This window comes from Daucus carota, chromosome 9 (assembly GCF_001625215.2).
Source record: "Daucus carota subsp. sativus chromosome 9, DH1 v3.0, whole genome shotgun sequence".
Classification (NCBI taxonomy): Eukaryota; Viridiplantae; Streptophyta; class Magnoliopsida; order Apiales; family Apiaceae; genus Daucus; species Daucus carota.
In genome coordinates this window covers 6,159,048-6,167,259 of record NC_030389.2, presented here as the reverse complement: position 1 = coordinate 6,167,259, position 8,212 = coordinate 6,159,048, and positions in this window count along the sequence as shown.

The following is an 8,212-nucleotide window of genomic DNA, read 5'->3' as shown; positions in this document are numbered from 1 at the left end:
AAAAGAAAGGGCATTCATCTGTGGCTCTAATTGCATCTCTGGAGGATACTGTCAAGGACAAGGGAAAATCTCAAGTTGAAGAAACTGAAAAGTTGGTCAAAGAGGAGAGCTCAGAGTCAAGCAAAGGAAGAAGAAAGGAGAAAGAAGTAGCTGATTCTGGTGAAGAAAGTGATGGAATTGATGAGCATCTAGCCTTCCTGTCAAGAAGATTCTCCAAACTGAAATTCAAAAAGAATTTTAATTCTGCAAAATCTTTTAAAGGCAATCCCAAGTCTGATAGAAGCATGGTAGACAGATCAAAATTCAAGTGCTTCAACTGTGGGAATGCAGGTCACTTTGCAAATGAGTGCAGAAAGCCTAAAGTTGAGAAGAAGTCAAGTGAAAACATTGACTACAAAAAGAAATATTATGAACTTCTCAAACAAAAGGAAAGAGCATTCATCACAAAGGATGATTGGGCAGCTGGAGATGATTCTGATGAAGAGGAGGAGTTTGTCAATCTAGCTCTAATGGCCAACTCCACAGATCAAGAAGAAAACACTGGAAGCAGTAGTCAGGTATTCACTACAAACCTAGTTGAGTTAACTAAAGATGAATGCAATGCTACTATTAATGAAATGTCTACAGAATTGTATCATTTGCATGTTTCTTTAAAATCTCTCACTAAGGAAAATAGTAGGATTAAGGAAGCTAACACCTTTCTTAGTGATAGAAACAGTGTCTTAGAAGCTCAATTTATTGAGTTTGAGAAGCTGAAAATTGAGTGTCAGACAGCCAAGGATGATCTCTTGGTTGTTCTGAAAAGAGAAGAGATCATAAGAAAGCAGCTTGATAAGGAACAAGAGATTATTGCCAAATGGAAATCAGGTAGGGATGTTTCCACCAATATCATCAACATGCAAGGTAGAGAGACCTTTGTAGAGAATGAGTGGAAGAGGAATAAGAAAGTGCTTGAGATATCTGAGAACAGTTCAAGTGATGAGAATACTGATGATGATCATCAGTTGAAGAGCAAAGTCTCAACTGATGAGAGTCATCAGTTGAACAAAAACTCATCAGTTGACAAGAGTGTTCTCAAGAAGCTTAACAAGAAATATGGTCCTGTTAGAAAGAATTTTGTTAAAGGTGAGAATAGTTCTTCTGAGACCAGTAATAGTGTTAATAACACTCTTAATTCCAGTAACAAGAACAAGAAGAAGTTGGATACTAGTGAGCATAAATCTGAGGAGACTAAAAAGAAGAAAGGAAATAGAAATGGCAAAATAGGAGTTAACAAGCACACCAATTACACTCCCAATGCTAGTGCTCTTAGGAAAACCTGCAGTAAGTGTGGTAGTGTAAATCATTTATCTGCTAATTGTAAAACTGTGATTGCTCCTAATTTGTCTTTGCCTATTCCTATGACATCTGTTCCTCACATGAATTTATCTGCTATGAATATGATGCCTGGTTTATTGCCTCACAATCCTTATTCTCAGCCTAACATGCCATATATGTTCAATCCTTATTTCAATGCCTTTAACATGCCTCAATTTCATTCAAATTTGCATGGAATGAACAATGTATGCATGCCTCAAAGGCCTGTGTTTGAAAACAAAGTTGATATTCCAGTTTCTCAACCAAAACCAAAGATTGAACCTATTCAATCCAAGGAAAAGGTTGAGAAGGTGGAAAAGGCTGCTAAGACTAACAAATCTGGACCCAAAGCAATTTGGGTACCAAAATCAACTTGATCTGTTTGTGAAATGTGTGCAGGGAAACCACAAGAAGAATTTGTGGTACTTGGATAGTGGATGCTCCAGGCACATGACTGGTGATTCCTCCCTGCTCACAAAGTTTGTGGAGAAAGCTGGCCCTAGCATTACCTTTGGAGATGACAGCAAAGGATATACTATGGGATATGGCTTGATTGCAAGAGAGAATGTCATCATTGATGAAGTTGCATTGGTGTCTGGTCTTAAGCACAACTTGCTTAGCATCAGTCAGCTCTGTGACAAAGGTTACAAAGTAAATTTCACTTCTGCAGCCTGTGTTGTCACCAAAGGAGATGACAACAATGTGGTTCTGATTGGACAAAGAAAAGGAAATGTGTATGTAGCTGACTTCAATTCTGTCAAGTCTGAATCTATCACTTGCCTTCTCAGCAAAGCAAGCTCAGATGACAGTTGGCTATGGCATAAGAGATTGTCTCATCTAAATTTCAAAACCTTGAATGAGTTAGTAAAGAAGGACTTGGTAAGAGGTCTACCAAAGCTGGAATTCTCAAAAGATGGACTTTGTGGAGCCTGTCAGCTAGGAAAGCAAAAGAGAAGCTCTTTCAAAAGCAAAACTCTTTCATCAATTGTGAAGCCCCTTCAGCTCTTGCATATGGATTTGTTTGGACCAGTTAACATCATGTCTATTTCAAAGAAGAAATATTGCCTAGTGATTGTTGATGATTTTTCAAAATTCACTTGGACTTTCTTTCTGCATTCTAAGGATGAAGCTGGGAAAATCATCATCAATCATATCAAGGCATTAAACAACAATCCAGATGTCAAAGTTGGAAGGATAAGAAGTGACAATGGGACAGAATTCAAGAACTCTGTGATGAAAGAATTTTGTGAAGAAGAGGGAATTACTCATGAGTTCTCTGCACCAAGAACTCCACAACAAAATGGTGTTGTTGAAAGGAAAAATAGAACTCTTATTGAGGCTGCAAGAACCATGATTAATGAAGCTCAACTTCCAACCTATTTTTGGGCTGAAGCTGTGAACACTGCTTGCTTCACTCAAAACATTTCACTAATTACCAAACCTCATAATCTAACTCCCTTTCAACTCTTCAAAGGAAAGAAGCCAACAATTAGCTTTCTTCATGTATTTGGATGCAAGTGTTATGTTCTAAGAAATCAAGGTGAAAATCTTGGAAAATTTGAGGCCAAGGCAGATGAAGCTATTTTTGTTGGATACTCTGATGGAAAATCATTTAGAGTATATAATCTGAGAACCAACATTGTTATGGAATCAATCCATGTGGTTTTTGATGATAAGAAGATTCAAGGATTCTCAGATGAAGGATTTCATGATAATCTCAGATTTGAAAATGAAGGTGAAGGTGATCTGTATGACAGTGATGATGATGATGACATTATTCAAAATGTTGGAATTAATCCTGGAATTAATATTCCAACTGATGACTCTCTAGTGCAAGGAACAACTGCAACTGGAAATTCAACTGAAGCATCAGTTGAAACTACATTGGAGGGATCAGTTGAAACACCTCAAGGATCATCAGTTGAAAGAATGTCTCAAAGTTTCAATCAGTCTAGAAATTATGAGATGTCAAATTTAGGGGGAGCTTTCCAACATGGAAACCTGAACTTCAATAATGAAGCCACATCATCAAGACAATCACTTCCACCACAAAGAAAGTGGACAAGGGATCATCCTTTTGAGCTAATTATTGGAGATGCAAATGCATCTGTACAAACAAGAAGAGCAACTCAAGATGAGTGTTTGTACAGTGCATTCCTTTCACAGGATGAACCTAAAGTCATAGAAGATGCTCTCAAAGATGCTGATTGGGTTCTTGCTATGCAAGAAGAATTAAATCAATTTGAGAGAAACAATGTATGGAAGCTGGTACCCAAGCCTAAAAATAGAACAATTGTAGGAGTAAGGTGGGTATTCAGAAACAAGGTGGATGAGAATGGAGTTGTCACCAGAAACAAGGCAAGGCTTGTTGCTAAAGGATACTCTCAATCTGAAGGAATTGATTTTGATGAGACCTTTGCACCAGTTGCAAGACTGGAAGCAATAAGGATGTTCCTGGCTTATGCTGCTCATGCAAATTTTAAAGTTTATCAAATGGATGTCAAGAGTGCTTTTCTAAATGGTGAACTGGAAGAGGAGGTATATGTCAGTCAGCCTCCTGGTTTTGAGGATCCAGAATTTCCAGAGTATGTTTACTTTTTATTAAAAGCACTCTATGGACTAAAGCAAGCTCCAAGGGCATGGTATGACACTCTGTCTCAATTCTTGTTAGATAATCATTTTTCCAGAGGAACTGTGGATAAAACACTATTTTACAGAAATGTAAATGGTGCCTTTATTCTGGTTCAAATTTATGTAGATGATATAATTTTTGGTTCTACAGATGACAAACTTTGCAAGAAGTTTGCTAATCTAATGAAAAGTCAGTATGAAATGAGCATGATGGGAGAGCTCACCTACTTTCTTGGTTTACAAGTTAAACAAGTAAAGGAAGGTATATTCATAAATCAAACTAAGTACATCTATGATCTACTTAAAAAGTTTGATTTATTGGATTGCAAAGAAGCTAAGACTCCCATGCCAACAGCCACCAAATTAGAGTTAAGTCCTAATGAGAAATCTGTGGACATCTCTAATTATAGAGGCATGGTTGGTTCTCTTTTATATTTGACAGCTAGTAGACCAGATATTATGTTTTCTACATGCCTCTGTGCTAGATTTCAATCTGATCCTAAAGAATCACATCTTATTGCTATAAAAAGAATATTCAGATATCTTAAGGGAACACCAAATCTTGGCATTTGGTACCCTAAAGACTCTGGATTTGATCTAATTGGATATTCAGATGCTGATTTTGCAGGATGCAAAATTGATAGAAAAAGTACAACAGGCACCTGTCAATTTCTTGGTGACAGATTGATTTCTTGGTTTAGCAAAAAGCAAAATTCTGTGTCAACCTCTACAGCTGAGGCTGAATACATTGCAGCTGGAAGCTGTTGTGCACAATTATTGTGGATGAGAAATCAATTACTTGATTATGGATTAAATCTCTCAAAAATCCCAATATTTTGTGACAACACCAGTGCTATTGCTATAACTGAAAATCCAGTACAACACTCAAGAACCAAGCACATTGACATCAAATACCACTTCATAAGGGAACATGTGATGGCTGGTACTGTTGAAATGCATTTTGTTCCAAGTGAAGAACAGATTGCAGATATCTTCACAAAGCCTCTTGATGAATCAACATTCACAAGGTTGGTAAGTAAATTAGGTATGTTAAATTTCTCCTAATTTAAGAATGAATTTTTCTGTAATTTGGCAGCCAGAATTTGATTAATTTTGATTTATCAAAATTGAATTAATTATAATTCTGGATAAAATCTATAATATTTCAACTGATGAACTAGTGAAATTGTTTCAACTGGTGTTTGAAACAATATCCTCTTGCGCTGTTTTTCATTCAACTGATGACACCAGTTGAAGACGCCTTCAACTGATCTTCATCAGTTGAATAGGAAGTTTAAAGAGGCGCTTATTTCATCCGTTGAAAGTATTATCAGATCTGAGCCGTTGAAATTTCTTTTGTCTCTCACCTACTTTATACACACGATCGTGTGTGTAATTTTTGTAGAGTTCAATAAGAGTAATTTCTTCTCAACGGTAATTTCTCAGCCAATCACAGCAATTTTCTGAGAAAGTATTTAAGTGTTTTAATTTATTTTCACCTCCTTTCATCTCACTCTTTCGAATTTTTCAAGTTCTCTTCTCTCTCTCTGTGCAAAAGCAAACTCTAATTTTTCCTCAAGCTTTCTCTGTAACTGCAATGGCACCCATGAAGAAGTATACTGCACCAAGTGGGTTTATCTATGAGAAGAACAACTTTGCGTCATTTGTGGATACTAAAGCTGTGGAGGAGAAGGAGTATCACAGGATGATGGAGTTCATCAAGTCAAGTCAGCTCTCTTATGCTATGACTGAAGCTCCTATCATCTACCATGAGATAGTGGAGGAAATGTGGACCTCTGCAGAGTTTAATAGTGAGGATGAAACTCTAACTTTCTCTGTCAATAATAAGACTCATTCTGTTAATGCTGATGTTATGAAAGCATGCTTTAAGATTCCTGAAGATACTGTTTTATCTTTGCCTAGTGATAATCAGTTGGTTAATTTACTTTATGCCATGAATTATGTTTTGCCAACTGATGCCTTAGGTAAAATAGAAAGAAGGGGTCTTAGAAGAGAATGGAGTTATTTATGTGATGCTTTTATTAAGGCATTTTCTGGTAAGATTAGTAATTTCAATGCTCTCACTTCCCAGATTTTGCAAATGCTTTACATGTACCTGACTAATGAATATTTCAATTTTGGTGGTTTGATGATCCAAGAAATTGGGGAGAAACTAGGTGATAAAACTAGTAGACCTAGGAATATTTATTATGTCAGGTTTCTTATGATGCTAGCTAATCATCTCAACAAAAAGCTGGTTATTACTAACAAGGAAGCCAAGCTTCCTAGTTTTGTGCAGGAAAAGAGAGTCTTTAAAGACCTCTTCAGGATGAATTTGTACCCCTCCTTGGAGGTGGTGTACCTGCCAATAATGGAGGCTGGAAAGCAAAAAGAGGTACATGGCTTTCCTACTACTCTCTCTCAACCCTCAACTTCTTTGCTTTCTGCTATCAGGGCTGTTGAAGAGGCCCATCAACAGCCTACACAAGTAGCAAAACCCTCTAAAACCAAGTCTTCTAAACCAACCTCAGATGCCTCCCAAAAGGCATCTGTTGTAAAAACTAAGAAACACAAGCCTGAGGGGAGTGTGATTGGAGGAAGTGAGGGGGAGGGAAAGGGTGATCATCAAAGAAACCCTAAGGATAAGGATGGAGAGGTGAGTGCTAACCAGCCTAGCCACTCTGCAGTCTCCCAAAAGACTGTAGATGTTAATATGGATTTAAGCACATCCCTAGCAGCATCCTCCCAAAAGGATGTTGTTATTGAAAACAGTCCTCAGCCAAGGACACAGTCAAAAAGGGGGAGGGACACCACTTCTTCACCTGTTAAAGCCTATGGGAGAAAGAAGAAAAGAAGTGATGAATCAAAGCACTCTGCACACACACAGGAATGTATTCCTGTCATTTCTCAAATTCAGATTGATGTGACTCCAATAAATGTGGAGTCACAGCCCCCTTCTTCAGTAAATCCAATTACCCATATTCATGATCTTACTATTTCTACAACTCAAACACAATCCCCAACCTCTTCTGTGGATGTGGAATTGATTCACACCACACTTGTAAATTCTCCATCTTTAGATTTCATGGAGAAGTCCCCCTCTGAGATTGATCATCATCACTTTGATGATTTGTTGGATCTTTCTCTTCCAATTCCTTCTTTTGTGAAAGTGTGCTCTGTGGATATACCATTAAAATCAATCACCACAGACTCAACTATCACAGCCTCTAAACCTATTTCTTCATTTTCTTCAACTGATCTCCCTCATCAGTTGACAAGTGTTTGTCCTTCAACTGATCTGCTTAACAGCTCTCATCAGTTGAATGCATCCTCTACTCATGTTTCAACTGATGTCTCTCATCAGTTGACAACTGCTGCTACTTCAATTACTTTACCTTCTTCTACAGCAGTTGATCACATGGTAGCACAAACACTTTTAGGATTGAGTGGAGTGAGCTATGGAGTGGAGAGGCAGCCTAGTGAGCTGGCAAAAGGAGAGGGTGTGGAGAGTCTGGCATTTTCTTCTAGCCAGGAAAAAGGAGAGGATAAGAGTGACCCTTTAGTAAGGGTAAGTGAGGGAGAGGTGAGTTGTGTGGTGAGCCAAGGGGAGCCCTTGATGCAAGAACAGAGAGAAATTGAGAGAAATGCAGGTGTCAGTGAAGGGTTTAGTGAACAAGAGTTTCAAGCTGAATACAGATCCATATTGGATGGTGTTTCACTAGACCCTGAGACTTTTACTCATGGAATGTCTTCCATTCAAGATTTTGCCAGATTGGACAATCAAGCAGCTGAGAGGCACCTTAATCTAATTCACACTACATCTTCTATGCTTAGAGCAAAGGAGGCATTTACAGCTCTGCCTGCCAATGCTGGAGATGATTTTCAATATGATGATAGTGATGAAGACCTCAATGATGCTCTTGAGGAATCCCTTGGTGAACAACCTACCACTTCTCTACCTTCATGGCTCTCCATGCAGTCTGCAAATGCAATGGTTGTTAGCATGGAGCTGGAAAGGCAAGCCTCCACCATTCTTCAATCACAACCTGGAAGCTCATCCTCCTCTCAAGCCATCTCTGCCACCATTGCCAGTCAAGCTTTGGAAAACCTCAAGCTTCACAAATATCAATCTCTCCATTTTCAGAAAGAGATAGAGCATCTCAATTTTCTTATTGGCTCTGTTAAGACTGATCTGACCAAACAAATTGATGAAAAGCTTCCAGCT